This window comes from Tenrec ecaudatus, chromosome 2 (assembly GCF_050624435.1).
Source record: "Tenrec ecaudatus isolate mTenEca1 chromosome 2, mTenEca1.hap1, whole genome shotgun sequence".
In the NCBI taxonomy this organism is placed as follows: Eukaryota; Metazoa; Chordata; class Mammalia; order Afrosoricida; family Tenrecidae; genus Tenrec; species Tenrec ecaudatus.
Window position 1 is genome coordinate 100,415,813 of NC_134531.1, and position 18,578 is coordinate 100,434,390.

The following is an 18,578-nucleotide window of genomic DNA, read 5'->3' on the forward strand; positions in this document are numbered from 1 at the left end:
GATCCAAAATCAGTGGTAAGGAGGGTGTGAGAGGCCTGGTAGGGATTCAGCAAGGGCAATGTAACCGAGAGAAATTACTGAAACCCAAATGAAGGCTGAGCAGGATAGTAGGACAAGAGGAAAGTATAAGAAAATAGAGGAAATAAATAGGAGGTAAAGGGCATTTATAAAGGTCTAAATATAGGCATGTACATATGTAAATATATTTATATATGATTAAGGGGAAATAAATCTAAGTGCATATATACATAGGTTTAGTATGAAGGCAGCAGATGGACATTGGTTCTCCACTCAAGCACTTCCTCTATTCAAGAAAACTTTGCTCTATTAAATTGGCATTCCATGATGCACTTTCCCCACACGATCACTGAAGACAATGCAGGTTCATAAGCAAATGTGGTGAAGAAAGCTGATAGTGCCCAGCTATCAAAAGACATAGCATCTGGGGTCTTAAAGGCTTGAAGGTAAACAAGTGGCCATCTAGCTCAGAAGCAACAAAGCCCACATGGAAGAAGCACACCAGTCTGTGTGACCACGAGGTGTCAAAGGGATCAGGTATCAGGCATCAAAGAACAAAAAATTCTATCTATGAAAATGAGGGGGAGTGAAGATTGGAGACCCAAAATCCATCTGTAGACAACTGGACATCCCTTTACAGAAAGGTTGCGGGGAGGAGATGAGCCAGTCAGGGTGCAGTTTAGCAAGGATGAAACATATAACCTTCCTCTAGTTCTTTAATGCTTCCTCCACCCCCCTCACTATCATGATCTCAATTCTACCTTACAAGTCCAGCTAAACCAGAGCATGTACACTGGTACAGATAGGAACTGGAAACACAGGGAATCCAGGACAGATGAACCCTTCAGGATCAGTGGTGAAAGTGGTGATACCGGAAGGTGGAGGGAAGGCGGGGTAGAAAGGGGGACCCGATTATAAGGATCTGCATATAGCCTCCTCCCTGGGGGATGGACAATAGGAAAGTGGGTGAAGAGAGACTTTGGAGAGTGTAAGATATGACATAATAATAATAAGTTATAAATTATCAAGGGTTCATGAGGGAGGGAGGGTAAAATGAGGAGCTGAAACCAAGGGCTTAAGTAGAAAGCAAATGTTTTGAGAATGATGGGGCAACACATGTACAAATGTGCTTGATATACAGTGGATGGATGGATGGATGGAGTGTGATAAAAGCTGTAAGAGCCCCCAATAAAATGATTAAAAATGAAACAAAACTAAAGAATACCAAATTGCTTAAAAGTAGACCATGATGATAAATGGAGAAAAGGTTGAAGTTGTCAAGACTTTCCCTTTGCTTGGATCCATAACCCATGCTCATGGAAGCAGCAGCCAAGAGATCAAGTGAAGCACTGCAATGGGTAAATAGGCTGCACAAGACCTCTGTGGAGTATTGAAAAGCAAGGACGTTACTTAGAGGGCAGAGGTGTGCCTGACTCAAGTCATGGTATTTTCCGTGACCTCTTATGCATGTGAAAGTTGAATATTGAACAAGGAAGACCAAGGAAGAATTGATGTGTTTGAATTGCGGTGCTTGCACTTCCAAAAAGACAGACAGGTCTGTCTTGGAAGAAGGATGGGCAGAATGCATCACAGAGATTAGGATGGCAAGCTTCGTCTTACATACTTCGGACATACTGTCAGGGAAGAGCAGTCCCTCCAGAAGGACATTACGATGGCCAACAGGGAGGAGCACAAGAAAAAGCACTGTGACTGCAGCGATGAAGGCAGACACAGGACCACTTGCAAGAAGGATGCAGACTCATGCAGTGTGTCCTTTTGCGGTGCAATCCCTAAAGTTCGGAACCCGCCCTATAGCATCTAACACCACCCCCACCAACTGCTGCTTTCACGAGATCTGCTGGCAGAGTTACTAACCCAAGGTCGGTGCTTAGAGCCTGCTAGTCAGTCCGCAGGAGAAAGGAGTGACGATCGCCTGGGAAACCCTGTGATGGAGTTCCACTCTGTTTTACAAGGCCTCTGGGAGCCACGATCAATCCCGTACCAGCGAGTTTAGCTTTGTAGGAGCCCAGGCATGTCCTTGGTTAAACTCCCCATCGCTAACCAAAAGGTTAACAATTTGAACCAGTGGATCCACAGGAGGGAAGACCTGAGCCCCTGCTCCCACAAAGGCTATAGCCTAGTAAAGCTTATGAGGACATTTTACCCTATTCTATATGAGCGCAATGACATGGAATTGACTCAACAGCATCGAACAATAACAACACACTGTTTATTTATTAAAAAAGAAGAAATTAGGAAGTTTGCAATATAGGAATAACCATAGAAATGAAAAGTTTACCTTGTCACACATGGTAATCTATAATACAAAAACATGAATAGAAAAAGTTTGTATTGAGATATGGTCTCATTTTCTATTCCAAAATGAATTAACTTTTCCCCATTCAATTAGAAATTTCCTTCCTCAGTCAATATTTAATTATCTTTCTATCATATTTTCCAGAGCATGTGGTATTTCTCTATATTCTTCCTTTAAACTAAAGACCTCTGCTTTTCTCCCAGCTGAATAAGCAAAATTAATACATCTGGACTGTCACTGAGCAAGAACACAAGTATTCTGAGGACTAGCCAGCATGTTCCTTCCGCTGTTTGATCATTGCTCTCTGGTTCATTTAGATCAGTGAGAGAACAATGAAAGATAATTTCTATAATATGCAAGCAGCTAAAATGAAGAACAGTAAAAATCTCACTTGTTGACTCTAAACTCTGTGTTTACCCCAAAGAGCCCTGAGTTGTCTTTGTGAATTAAAAGCATTTCTGTGACTCTGTGCAGTTTGCTTCACATCATTCTTCCCTTGTATTAGCTCTCTAACCAAAGGTATAGCATAAGTCAAATGTTATAATAGGTTTAATTAAAATCAAAGCACCTTTCACTGTGACTCATATTCAAATTTGGCATGGTACTGCAACATGTAGTTCCACTTTTATCTAAGCCATTTTCTTTATTATGAATAATCAATAAGAATTATTACAGAGTTCAAGAGTTTATCTCATTGACTAATTAGACAAAATTGTTTGAATAATCATAAGAATTACAATTACATGCCATCAATAACCTAATTTTAATTTATTTTTATTAATAGCTTTCAATCTATGCAAAGGCAATTGAAGTTGAATATAAGTAAAATATATATCCATGTACACATTCACATTTTCCTATGAAATCCTACAATAATGTTAAGGCATAGGTATTTACTGTTTCATTTTATAAAAACCAATTAAAACTCTTGAGAAGCAATGTCAATTAGACTCAGGTGGAACTAGTTTATATCTATGCTTTTCCCTGAGATACCTGATAGGCACATATGGTTATTGTGGACTAAAATTATGTGTGCAAAAGGAAAATTTTAACTTAATTTTATGCATGTTTATTAAATATTCTACATTTAAATAAAAATAATAGCCATGTCTGACTAATGACTGCCATATTAGGAAGAGCAGAACAATAGCAGTAATAAAGTTACCATACTCAGATTTCAACAATATTTTTGTTGTTACCATCGAATCATTTTAAACCCTTAATGGCCCTCTGCACAACAGAATGAAACAGAACCCAGTCCTGGGAGAGCGTCACAATTGTTCTTATATTTGAGCCCCTTGTTACAGCCACTATGTCACTTCATCCTGTTGAGGATTGTGATCGTTAACTAGTTTTATGACAACTTGAAGATACATGAAAGTGGAGGGATGGTAGCAAACCTATTGGTCAGTTCACAGTCTGATGGGGCCTCCTTGTGGGCATGGCCTTAACATAAGGAGGACTGGGGAACAGTCTTCACCTTCCTGCTTGCTGGCCACCATAAGAGCTGCAGGAGTTCTGCTATGTTTCCACAACCTTGGATACACATGACCTTGAAATCACTAAGGTGTGGTATTCCTGCATTCTGCATCATTGCATGTGTGTTAGTCCAGGTAGCCTACACAAACAAATCAAGGGAGACCCATACGTGTATAAGAAAGAGCTTTATATTAAAGAGCAATTGTATATTGAAAAAACATCCTAACCCAGTTCAGATCAAGTCCATAAGTCCAATATTAGCCCATATGACTGATACCGATCTATAAATTTCTCTTCAGACTCACACAAAACATGCAATAACACTGAATTCAGGAAGATCACAGACCAGTGGATGGAAAGTGTTGTGGACCCAGTGGCAGCAGAAGCATCGCAAAGCTTACAGGGGTCTCCATGTGGCTCCTCTGGTTCCAGAGTTCCAGCGTAGCTCCATGAGTCTTGTCAGCAAGCTTGACTTACAGGGAGCGAGTGTGTGTATCCTGCCTCTGGAGCACTATTTATCTCCTTAGCGCCTCCAAAGGAGGTCACCAAGCTGCGACCAGATTGACAGGCTAAACTCCACCCCTTCACTCTTAAGACTAAAATTGACAGCAGATTATATAACTACCACAGCATGTAACTGCATGAGTCTGAAGAGGACTCACTTATGGTTTGGTATTGGACTTATGGATGTGAGTTGGACTGGCAGGGATATTTTCTTGATATAAAGCTTTGTATTACACATATATTAATGTAACTGGATTTATATCTCCAGTCAACACAGGGGCTGATCTCTTTTTAATTGTTCTTTCAATTTAGCAAGCTTGGTGTCCTTAATCAGGGACTGGTCTTTTCTGACAACATGTCCGAAGTACATGTGAGAGCAGCCCCGCTAGCCTAGTGGTTATACATCGGGCTGAGAACTGCAAGGTGAATTTGAAACCAGCCGCCAGTCTGCTGAAGATGAACGGGGCTTTGTGCGCTTCTGAAGAATTACAGTCTTGGTCTGTTCGCTGGGCTTCAAGTCTGTCCAGGAGCTGCCCCTCCAGGCCTGGAGCCCCCCTTGGGGGATCCTCAGAGACTTCGTAGCTCTGCCTTGCTCCAGTTGCTGGTCTGATACGCTCCCTTCTTGGTTCACTCTGTTTGGAGAGGTTCAGACTGCACTGCCTCCCCACCATGTAACCCCAGAAGTGTCCTGTGTCGCAGTCTGCACCAGTAAGGGGACATGAGGGAAGGGAGACAGCAGTCTGTGTGAGAAATGAAAATAATAACAATGTACAAACTATCAGGAAGTTGTGGAGGGAGGGAGGGCAAGAGCTGATACCAAGGGCTCAATAGAAAGTAAATGTGTAGTAAAGAATGAAGGCAATATATGTACAAACATGCCTGATTCAGTTGATGTATGGCTTGTGATAAGAGTTGTACGAACCCCCAATAGAATGATTTTTTTTAAAAGAGTTACAGTCTTGGAAAGGGAATTTCTACCCTATTCTACAGTGTCACCAAGAATTGGTATCTACTTCCGGGCAGTGAGTTCACAAATTAGGAGAAAATATTTAAGCATAGTATGAAAAGATATGGCATCAGTCATGGATTGATTAAAGGAATACAGATGTTCCAACTCAGACATGAAGAAATGGGAAATACCTTGGAAAGTTTTCGAAAGGAAAGAAAGACACTTGTCTTAAGGAGTAGTACTAGTAAGAATCAAGCAGTTACTTTTATACACGTACAAAGGAGAAACAGGTATTCTCATTTTTGCCGTGCCCATTATCAAGAATAGATTTTTCTATTTCTTCTGCCTGGTACATATTTTTCCTCCTTCAAGTCTCAGAACTCATTTCAAGAAAACAATCATTTGCGAGTTCTACAACGTTTAAAGAACTTACTACAAAATATTAAATTCCTACAAGTATTAAAAAGCACTTGCAAATATTTTAGAGCTTGGATCCAATTCAATTTAAGAAAGGCAAATTGAAGACATGTTTTATTCCAATCTTCATATACTAAGTTGAGCTTTGGTGGCCAACGGTTAAGTGCTCAATGGTGTTCAATGGTTAAATGCTCAAATTCTAACTACAAGATTATGACCATAAACTCACCCAGTGGCTCTGTGTAAGAAAAACCTGGTATTCTGCTTCTGTAAAAAATTCACCACTATCACCACCCCCACCATTAGCAAAAGTAACAACATCTCTGTTCATAACAGAGGAGTGGAGGGAAGTGGTTACTAACCAGAATGCACTGGGGAGATGACATAGATCTGAGCGCTAAATCTGACGAACAGTTGAAACCTTGTCAGCTAATGCATGTTAGACCTGATCTGGTTTTCAACATTTTCTGTGGTTTTTTTTGCTGGTGGTGGTGGTTTGTTTGTTGATATTGGGGTTAGTCTCAGAAGTATTATATCATTTGGTATCATTCACTTGAATTTTTGTTTTATGTTTTTGTCTGTTTTTCAGTATATGAAACTCAGGAATGATGAACCTATAATGACAGCAAGTAGAATATGAGTTTCCAGTGGAGTACAATGGGGGGAGGGTCATGCTGGGCAGCGGAAGTGAAAGGGAGCTAATGTCAAGGGGTTCAGGAAGGATAAGAAATCTTGAAACTCATTGTGGTAGAAATTGCACAGCACTGCTTGATATGATTAAACTGTGAAAGAATATATCTGTATACATTTAAAATGGTTTGGTTTTGGGGTGGGTAGGGTGTGTGTGTGTGTAGACAACTACTAAAAAAGAAGGGGGGGGGATAACCAAACTTGATCTCTTGTTACCATGGGTGAAAGAGAAAGAATTTTTGCTTAGAGGCCATTAAATTCATTTTAATTGTAGTGGAACTATTTGGAGGGAGAAAACAATAATAGCTATACAACACAAAAAGTATAATTGATGGTACTGAATTATACATGTAGTAGTCGTTGAATCAATGAATGTTTCATTATGTATATTTTTTTTCAAAATTGGGAAATGTTAAATGAGTAACTGAGAGTAGAAGGAAAAAGAAAATGTTCTATAACTGATTATGGTAAAGGTTGTACAACTCTTCCTGATAAGGTTGAACTATTGAATTGTATATGTGAATGAAGTGCCAATAAAACCATTTTTAAAAAATCTCTTTTCCATCAAGTTAATTCTGATTCGTAACACTCATAAAAGCTACAAGAATCATTCCATAGGATTTCCAAGGCTGCATATCTTTAGGAAAACTGACTTCCCTGTATTTTTCTGGTGATGTGTTGGGCAGCTAGTGGGTTCAAATCATAGATCCTTCATTTATCCATAAATTACTTAAACATCACTACAGTTGAGAAAAATCTATGTGGGTAGTTTGTGTTTTCACAGTGGGTAATTATGAGTTGAAATCAACTCTATGCACCCATCAACAGCAATGTATAATTAACCCTTTGTAATGTAGTAGGGTCACTAGGGGGTTAGAATTGGGTTGCAAATGGAAAAGGTGGTTTTCAGACCCTCCAGCAGCAACAAGGAAGGAAGGTGAAGTTGTCTGCTCCCATAAAGATTAAGGCTTGAACACTCTACGGAGAAGTTCTTCTCTGTCCCCAAAGATCCCTATGAGTTGAAATCAATTCCATGGTGGTGTATTAATTACCACATGATGAAAATGATTGATTGTTTCCTCCAGCTTTATATATTTTCACAAGAGGCCAAATAGACAAATACAAGACTGAAATAGCTGGCACGCTTAGCAAGTTGCTACTACAGATAGTTTTATGACAGTGATGCATAATTTCTTTATTTTCTTCTTTCCCCTGGTCTTATGCTCAGTTTTATTCCACTTGAACCTCACCTCCCAGCAACATTTTTTTTTTTTTGCCAAAGCTCCATTTTATTAAGTGGGATTTTGCAGTAGAACTGGGGCGCTTAAAAAATTTGACCGCCTGGGCACGGGGTGGCTCTCTGACTTTAGACTTTATCTGAAGGAAAGGTACAAATGGAAGAATGGAACTGGATGCTTGGATACAATTTCTAGAAAAGGGACAGGTCTACCCAACATTCATGGGCTGCCTAGGTGACTTGGGGGGAAGGCTGGGCTGCCGCTTAGCTCTTTCCATCACTGTCTCTCAGGGTATGCTTATCCAAGAGATACTCAGCCAGGTGGGAATCTGAGGCCCCCATCTTGTGCAGGTTGGTGATGTAGTCGCCCAGCTTTTTGATGGATTTCACCTGCTCATCCAGGTAAAGTGTCTCAATGAAGTCATAGAGAAGGGGGTCGTTCTTTGCCATGGCCAGTTGGTGCAGATCCAGCAGGGACTGGTTGACGTTCTTTTCCAGGTGCAGGGCACAATCCATGGCCTTGAGCCCGCCTTTCCAGTCCTCATGGTCTGGTTTCTTAATATCCTGGAGGAAGATCCGGCCCCCTTGTTAGTTCTGCAGCTTCATCAGTTTCTCGGCGTGCTCTCGCTCCTCGTGAGACTGGTGCAGAAAGTATTTGGCAAAATTCTTCAGAGCCACGTCATCCCGGTCGAAGCAGTAAGCCATGGACAGGTAGACGTAGGAGGCGTAGAGCTCCAGGTTGATCTGGCGGGGGATGGCGGCCTAGGAGTCCTGGTTGTAGTTCTGGCGCACCTGCGAGGGAGACGCGGTCATGGCGGCTGTGGAGGCCTGGGGGCGTTGAGAGTGCGGCAGAGAGGTGCTGCTGGACAGCGGCCGGTGGGCAGAGGGATGCAGGCGAGCGCTGGGTTCACGGGGGCGGCTTTGTGAAGAACATCTGGCCCCCAGCAACATTTTTTAGAATAATTTACATCTCACCCCTCGATCCCTGTCTAATAACACTTCCCCAGAAAATATGGTCATTTCAGCTCTCATTTCAGCCCCGAGATCATATGCACTCAGTCCTGCATACTCCAAGTCAGTGCACTTTCTCCTCTGCTTTTATAGTCTAAAAGCAAGACGTCTGTACTCATGAGTCTTGCTCACATTCCATATTGGCTTATTGTCATTTTAGTAATTTTATAAATTCTAAAGATACTTATTTAACATGCAATGAATATATCATTTACAGCACTATCTGGATTAACAAGATATGCTTTTGAAAATGTAAAACTATATTTTTCTGCAGAATTAAAACCCATCACAAAAGGAAAAAAAAGGGGGGGAGAGAAAATAACAAAGATATGGCATTTTTGAGATTTGAACTAAAGTCCAATGATTTAAAAGCCCATGACCTTGATATAGCAATCTTCTGCTTCTTCCCATGCTAGGACATTTCCAGTTTTGTCCAAGGAGCATATTGGTTTCTTAGTGTGCATCCAGAATTTAAAGTAAAGGAGAATATGATAGTATTTACCTTTGTTTCTGAATATGCCATATATGGCACATTATAGAAAGCTAAGTTATACAAATTCTAAAGAAAAGTGTCTGAACAGATTTCAGAAATTGTCAAATAATAAACTTTAAATAATTAATAGTAATAAAATGGATAATTATTATCATATTCAAGTGCAGTTTTGCCAAAAATAACTTTAAAATGTTTGTAGCAGTATATCAACAGAGAGCTGTCAGAAATTTAGTCTGGATTCATAAGAGGATGTGGCACAGGGGGATATTATTACTGAGGGTAGATTGATCATCACTGAAAGTAGTGACTACCAGAAAGATGTTTGCTTTAAAAAAAAAAAGACTCTGCATGGCATTTGACTGTGTGGATCATAACCACCTATGGATAACATTGCAAAGAAAGGGAATTCCAGGATACATCATTGTGTTCATATGGAACCTTTTCATGGACCAGGGAGCACCACATGATTTTACACCAGGAGAGGCATGTCTCAGGGTTGTACCCTTACACAATGATTTCTTCTATCTGTATACTGAGAAAATAATCAGAGAAGCTAGACTACATGAAGAAGAGCATGACATTAGGCTTGGAGGAATGTTCAATAATAATCAGCAAAAAATATGCTTATTTGCTGAAAGGGAGGTAGACTTGAGGCACTTACTGACAAAGATCAATGACTGTGAATCTCTCAGTATGGATTACAACTCAATGCAACGAAAACCAGTATTCCTAAAACTGGGGCTATAGATAGTTGTTGTTAGGTGTCATGGAGTCAGTTCTGACCCATGGTGACCTCATAAACAAAATCCTTAAATACTTACTGCATGGTCCTGCAAAATCCTCAAAATTGTTCCTAACCTTGAGCCCATTGTTGTCAGTGTCAACATAGTGTCAATCCACCTCCTTGAAGGCCTTCCTCTTTTTCACTATATCCTGTCCTCTGCTTCACCAAATACCAGGTCCTTCTCCAGGGAATAGTCTCTCCTGACAGCATATCCAAAGAAGGTAAGAAAAAGTCTTGCCCTCTTCCCTTTCCGGAGCACTCTGGCTGTACTTCTTTGAAGACAGATCGGTGTGTGCATTTAGCGGTCCATGGTCTTTCAATATTCTTCTCCAGAACCACATTGCAAATATGTCTATGCTTCTTCCCTCTTCTTTATTCTATGTCCAACTTTCACATGCATGTGAGGCCATGGAAAATGTCATGTTTCGAGTCAGGCACACCTTAGTCTTCAAAGTAACACCCTTACTCTCCAGTTCTCTAGAGAGGTCTCATGCTGCAGAGTTACTTCATGATTGCTTCTTTTTATCTCTTGATTGCTGCTTCCATGAGAATTGATTGTAAAAGACAGAATCCTTGACAACTTCAAATTTTTCTTCATTTATCACAATGTCACCTAGTGGTGAGGATTCCGGTCTTCCTTACACTGAGTCATGTTCCGTACTGAAGGCTGAAAGCCTTGATCTCATCAGCAAGTGCTACCCGTCTTCCTCATTCTCAACAAGCCGGGTTTTGTCATTTACATATTGCAGGTTGTTAATAAGTCTTCCTCCATCCCTGAGGCCACATTCTTTTCATATAAGTCAGAGTCTCTGGTTATTAACTCTGCATACACATTCAATCAGTATGATGACAGTATACAACCCTGTCACAAACCTTACCTGATGTTCGACCATGATTCTTCCCCTTGTTCTGTTTGCACAGCTGCCTCTTAATCTATATACAAGTTCCACAGGACCATAAGGAAATGTTCTGGAATTCTACTCTTATGAAAATTATCCATAGTTTTTTTAATAATCCACATAGTCAAATGTCTTTCCATAGCCAATAAAACACAGTAGTCTCTACATCTTTCTGGTATTCTCTGCTCTCAGCCAAGATGCATCTTCTATCAGCAGTGATATCACAATAGATAATACTATACTGAATGCATGAAAATGGAATTTATCAATAATTTCATCTTGCCTGGATGCATGTGCCATGTTCATAGAAGCATAAAATCAAGAAATCAAGGGGTTTGCTGCCATGAGCAAATCTGCTGTAGAAGACGTCTTGACTTGGTTGCAGAGCAAGGACGTGACTTTGAGTACGAAGGTGTATCTGATCCAAACGATGATGTTTTCAATCACCGCATACATCTGTGAAAATTGGACAGTCAATAAGGGAGACCAAAGCAGAATCCAGGCATTTGAATTATGATATGGGCAAAAACTATTGAAAGCCGGTCATAAGAACTGCCAGAAGAACAAACAAAGAATACTCCTTAGAAGCAAAGAGGCATTCTTTGGACATGTGATCCGAGAGGCCCGTTCCTGTAAAAGGCTATCATGTGAGGGAAAGTTGAAGGTCAGCAAAAGTGGGGAAGACTCTCAATGGGATGAGCTGACACAGCGAGTGCGATCGCAGGCTCAACCATAACAATTGTGAGGATGGTGCAGTCCTTGGCCGTGTTTCATTCTGTTCCACACTTAATTGGAACCGATTCAAAGGCCCTTTGATAAACTCATCAAGTGAGTCATTATTTGGCTTATTTTGACTCATAAAATATAACCTTGGTTTTTTTTGTTTCTAGTTATAGTGCTTTAGAAATTGACACATTCTACATTTTTTTCTCAAAACTTTCACTTATTGAAATCAGCCCCCATATAGGGAAGTTATAGATACTTTAGAGACAGGCTTATGTAAATTTCCAACCAACATCCAGTGTCCACCACCAACTTGCTAGTCAGATAAGTAATGATGCCATATTGACAGGAGTTGCTCCAATTTCAGTCTATTACATTAATCATATTAATCACAACCAATCTAGTCCACTGACTTCTTGCTGAATACTTGAGCCACAAAATATTGACCAAAATAAAATACTTTTATGAGTCTAAGTTTTGGAATAATTTGATAATAATTTTCAGCAATAGATAACTATAACAAAAATCTAAATCTAGAAGCGAGATGCTGCTTTAAAACAGAAAACAAATAAAACACCAATGTGATGTCTGTTTGACTATGTGAAAGCAATGAATAGACGATGTAAGAAGTCAAGGATAATATTTAAAGAAGACTAACATTTCCAGGAAACTGGTATTAAGGGTTTGCAGCCGAGTGAAAAAAAAAAGAAGGTTTTTTTTTGAGAAGCTACAGGAAAATGGATACTTGAGAAGATGAAACCTTTGCTATACTAGCAACTGCTTGTGAGGACTATGGTTCATGTGTTAGCCTGGGTTGACTAGAGAAACAAATTCAGAGACACTTATATGTGTATAAGAAAGTTTTATATAAAAGAAAATTGTATATTGAGAAAACATCTCAGCCCAGTCCAGATCAAGTCACTAAGTCTGATATTAGCCCATACGTCTGATACCAATCTATAAATTCCTCTTTGGACTTTCACAACCCATGAAATGATGCTGAACACCAGAAGATCACAGGCCAGTGGGTGGAAAGTCTTGTGGATCCAGTGGCAGTGGAAACATCTGAACACTGGCAGGGGTCTACACATGGCTCCTCCAGCTCCAAGACTCTAGACTAGATCCATGTGTCTTGTCAGCAGGAATGCCTTGCGGGGAGTGAGTGTGTGCCCTACCTCTAGTGAGCTATTTATCCTCTTGGTGCCTCCAAATGAGGTCATCAAGCTGTAACCTGATTGACAGGCTGGACTCCACCCCTTCACTATTAATAGTCTCAAGTTGACAACAAATTATGTAACTACCATAGTGCATCTGACCCAAACCATATTTTCAATCAAATCATAAGCATGTGAAAGGTGGACAAAAAATAAAGACTTTAGAAATTTTGATTCATTTGAATCATGGTGTTTGTGAAGAATATTAAATATACTCTGTACAAAGACAGTGAATTATTCAATGTTGCTCTTCTAGCCAGTCTCTACTTCCCGCCAAAGGATTTTTCCCTGTATGGGTCTGGTAAGAAGTTGGAAGACGATGCTGAGAGGATTCACCTCTAAGTAATTCTGGAGTGGCTTGCTGGTATGTACGAATGAGCCCAATGAGGAACAAGAAGAAAAATCCCATAGCCAGCAAGATCCAGGAGTGGAGCATGTCCTCTGGTACTAGATCCCTGCATAGTGAACTTCCTGGATGCAGATGACAGCTATCCATAAGAGAAGCAGCAGCCGGACAGGTGTCAGAGCATGGAACAGAGTGATGGACTTCGGAACCCGTGGAACAAGTAAAGTGCTTTTGCACAGGAGGCTGGCTTGTGGAGTAGGTTGTCACTGGGCACTTCATTAGGGTACTTAATTATCCAGTTAAATAAAGCTTAGTACCTTTAGGAAGCAGAATCACCCAGTGTGAACCGATTTGAGCGAAGCTTCCAGCCCAAGAACAGACAGGGAAGAATGAAAAGGTGATCCACTTGTGAAAACTTGGAAACTGAAAGCCTTAGGCATAGCTGCCAAATAGTGACTGATACAGGGCCACAAGTAAGCCTCTCATGTTGGAAGACACTCAAAATATGTCTGTGGAAGGACTTTCTCCTCTAAATGCAGTCAAAATTAATGTCACAAATGAAAGGAAGTTTTTGGAGCCTTCATTTGTTGATGAGGCACAAAAATTGAGAAGACATAGTTGCAAACATTCACTTATAATCAGAATATGGAATTTATGAAACCTAGGAAATTGGAAGTCATCAAAAATAACATAGAATACATAAGGATCAATATCCAGACATCAGCCAGCTAAAATGGACTGGAATTAGCAATGTTGAATCATACAATCAGATGTTTTACTATGCTGAGAATGGCAAGTTGAAGAAAAAATGGTATCTCCGTCATCATTACATAGACCATTTCAAGATCTAGCTTACTGTACAATGCTGTACTTGATAAGATAATGTGTATAGCCCTATGAGAGAGAATAGTTATTACAAGTGTTATTCAAATTTACACACCAACCACTAGAGCCAGTGATGAAGAAATTGAAGAATTCTAAAAACTTCTTCAACCTTAAGGAGATCAAACATGCAAACAAGTAGCATTAACAATAATGGGATTGTCATGCAAAAAATGAAACAACGATAAAGGCTTAGTATTTGGAAACATTTTGCCTTAGTGATAGAAATGAGACAGGAGATATCACTGTAGAATTTTTTAAGATCAACAATTCCTTCATTGCAAATATCTTTTACAATATAAACAGCAACTAAACAGGTGAACCTTGCCAAATGAAACACACAGATATCTAATTTATTATTTCTCTGGAGAAATATCAACACAAATAAGGCCAGGAACTGACTGTGGAATGAACAATCAATTTGTCTATATGCAACTTCAGGTTTCTGCTAAAGGAAAATATAAAAGCCTATACGAGCCAAAATATAACCTGGAGTACATGTGCGCTGAATGGAGGAAACATCTGAAGAACAAGTTTGACACATGGAACACTAGTGACCAAACCCAGAGAAGTTGTGGGATTCAAGAGCATCATGCACGAAGAAAAGATCATTATGCAGACAAGGAAAAGGGAGAGAATTAAGTATATGCCAAAAAAGACTTTGAAATTTTCTCTTGAAATGCAGAGTAGACACAGCAAATGAAAGGAATAATGAAGTAAAAAACTCACCAGTATATTTCAAAAGGCAGCTCAAGAAGACAAGCTAAGGCATTATATAGTACACAGAGGGCGAAAGGCAAGCAGATTTCCCAGTGAACTAAAGAAAAAATTCAGCATTCAGGTCGTACTACTGAAAGATTGCTCAGGCAGAGTCTTGAATAGTTCTGGAGCATTAAAAAAAGATGAAAAAAATATGATACCCAAAACAAATTGGTCCACAGTCAACCCATTCAAGATGTAGCATATACTTAAGAACCCAGGGTATTGAAAGAAGTCCAGGCTGCACTGACCATATTAACAAAGGGCAAGAAGTGATAGGAGTGGACAGAATACCAATTGAAATGGCTCACTAAACTGATGCAGCACTGGAAGCATTTGCAGGGATATGCCAAGAAATTTGGAAGATAGCTACTAGGACAAACAATTGGAAGTGTCCCATATCTATTCTCTTTCCAAGGAAACATGTCCTAACAGAAAACAGAAGTAATCAAGGAATATCATTTATATCAGATGTAACTAAAATGTTGCTGAATATAATTAAGAATAGCTGTAGCAGTACAGTGACAGGGAACTGCCAGAAATTAAGCTGGATTTAGATGAGGATGTGAAAAAGATTATATCATTGCTGATATTAGGTGGGTCTTAGTTAGCATCAAGTCTTACTAGAAAGATGTTTACTTGTGTGTTAGTGGCAAATACAAAGACCAAGTTTCGGAAGGCAAAAGAGCAGGGGGTAGAGAGGTCGGCAGTTCCCAGAGTCCCTTGCTGTCATCCACAAGGCCATAGTCCCATGGAGGGGTCATCGAGCTCTCGCTTGATCAGCCGGTTCTGCTCCACCTCCAGTCAACTGGTTGTTGTATCTGTTAGGAGCCAGGGAGTCAATTCTGACCCATAGTAACCCCGTGAAAAGCAGAACAAAACTCTGCTCAGTCTTGTGCCATGCTCACTTATTCCTACGCCTGAGCCTATTGTTTCAGCCACTATGCGAATCCATTTCCTTGAGCGCCTTTTTTTTACTGCTCAAACCTGATGTCCTTCTTCAGGGACTGGTCTCTCCGGACAATATGTCCAAAGTAATTAGGAACAATTCTTTCCATTCTTGCTTCTAAGTAGCCCTCTGGCCATGCTTCTTCCAAGACATACTGGTTTATATATTTAGCATTTGTGCTACTTTAAATATTCTTCTCCAGCACCGCATTTCAAATGCATCATTTCTTCTTTGATCTTCTTTTGTGTCCAACATTCGTATGCATATGCGGCAATGCACTTGTGCTAGTTTGGGTAGATTAGATAAACAAATTCATAGACACGCACATGTGTCTAAGGAAGAGCTTTATATACAAGAGAAATTGAATATTGATAAAGCATTCCAGCCCAGTCCAGATCAAGTCCATAAGTCCGATATTAGCCCATAGGTCTGACACCAATCTATAAATTCCTCTTCAGACTCACACAACACGTGCAATGATTGCAGGAAGATCACAGGCCAGTGGGTGCAAAGTCTTGGGGATAAAGTGGCAGTGGCAGCATCTCAGCACTAGCAGGGGTTTCTATGTCACTCCTTCACCTCCAGGACTCTAGCTTAGCTCCATGCGTCTTGTCAGCAGGAAAATCTCACAGAGAGTGAGTGTGTGTTCAGCCTCCAGTGAGCTATTTATCTCCTTAGCGCCTCCAAATGAAGTCATCAAGCTGCAACCTGTTTGACAGGCTGAATTCCACCCTTTCACTCTTACATCTCAAAATTACAATAGATATGTAACTACTACAGGAATCTCTCATGGTTTGAATAAGAAAGGCAAGCATATCTATGCTCAAAGTAACATCTTTACTTTTCAGTAATTCAAAGGCTTCTTGTTCAGCAGATTTACTTAATGCAATGCGTCATTTGCTCTTTTGACTGATGCTTCCATAAGCATTGATTGTGGATCCAAACAAGACAAAATCCTTGAAAATGTCAACTTTTTCTCCATTTACCAAGATGCTACCTAGTGATCCAGCTGTGAAGATTTTCATCTTCTTTTTTAAAAAATCATTTTATTAGGGGCTCATACAACTCTTTTTACAATCCGTACATACATCATTTGTGTCCAGCACATTTGTACATATTTTGCCATCATCATTCACAAAACATCTGCTTTCTACTTGAGCCCTTGGTACCAGCTCCTCATTTTCCCTTTCCTCCCCACTCCCCCTCCCCCTGAACCCTTGATAATTTATAAATAATTATTATTTTATCATATCTTACACCATCTGATGTCTCCCTCACCCAGTTCTCCGCTGTCCCTCCTCCAGGGAGGAGGTTACATGTAGACCTTGTCATGTCTTCCCCTTTTCTCCCTCACCCTCCCTCCTCAGTTGTAATCCATACTGAAGACTTCAATCTTTGCTCTTCATCAACAAATGCTTCAATCAATCCTCACGGTTTCTTCAAGCAAGGTTGTGTCATCTGCATATCACAGGTTGTTAGTAAGCTTTCCTCCAATTCTGATGTCTCATTCTTCTTCATCTAATCCAGCGTCCCTGATGATTTCATCAACATGCGGATGAACAAATATGATGAGAGATATACTTCTAATGAAAAACATTCCTGACTTTAATATATGCTGTCTTCCTTATTGTGTTAGGACAACTGCCTCTTGATCCACGTACTTATAAACTTATGCTTATAAGTTTATAAGCATAATTAAATGTTATGAAATTCATATTCTTCTCAAGATTATTCATAGTTTATTATGACACACACTGACAAATGGCTTTGAATAGTCTATTAAACATAAGTAAACAGCTTTCTGATATTCTCTGCTTTGAGTCAAGATTCATCTGACATCATCAGTGACATCCCTTGTTGTACATCCTCTTCTGAACCTGACCTGAATTTCTGATAGGTGATCTTCAACAAATTTTACTTGCATGCAATATCAATGATATTGTTCTGTAGTCTGTACATTCTGTTGGGTCACCTTTCTTCGGAATAGGTACATACATGGATCTCTTCCAGTCAGTTGACCAGGAAACTGTCCTCCAAATGTCCAGGCATAGACCAGTGAGTGTTTCCAGGGCTATATCAGCTTCTTGAAACATATCAAGTGGAATTCCAACAATTCCTGGAGTACAATTTTTGGCCAATGCATACAGTTCACCTTGAACTTCTCAATGACTCTTACATATATGCCACCTCATGAAATGGGAGGACGTTGACCAGTTTTTATAGTGACTGTGTGTTCTTTCCATGTCTCCAGATGCTCCCTGCGTCATTCAATATTTTACCTAGAAACGATTTCAAGATTGCCTCTAAAGCTTTGCATTTTTTCTTATATTCTTTCCCTTTCAGATATGCTGAGAATTTCATTATAATATTTGATCTTGTTTTCTCCAATTGCCTTTTGAAATTTTCTTTCAGTAGTCTGACTTCATCATCTCTTCTATTTTCTTTAGCAATTATACGATTAAGAGTGAGTTTCGGAATCTCTTTTGACATCTACTTTGATCTTTCCGGTCTTTTGAATGACCTTTTGATTTCTTTATGAATGATGCTCTTGACGTCTTCCCATAGCTCATCAGGTCTTCTGTTATTGGTGTTCAATCCATTAAATCTGTTCTTGAGATGTTCTCAAAATTCAGCTGGGATAGATTCAAGGTCATATTTTGACTCTAATGGACTTGTTTTAAACTTCTTCAGCTTTATCCTGAACTTCCATATGATAAATTGATATTCTGTTCCACAATCAGCTGGTTCTAGTTGCTGGTATTGAGCTTCCCCATCATTTCTTCCCATAGATATAGCGAATTTAGTTTCTGTGTAGCCTATTTGGGAAGTCCACGTGTATAGTTGCCCTTTTTGTTGTTGTTGAAAAGGTTATTTGCGATGAACAATCTGCTGGTCTTGCAAATTATG

At 39.8% G+C, this 18,578-nt stretch overlaps 1 pseudogene; it reads right to left on the reverse strand.

Moving 5' to 3' along the window:
- Positions 1 to 7,875: 7,875 nt before the first annotated feature.
- Positions 7,876 to 8,424, reverse strand: LOC142440915 (ferritin heavy chain pseudogene; annotated as a pseudogene).
- Positions 8,425 to 18,578: the final 10,154 nt, after the last annotated feature.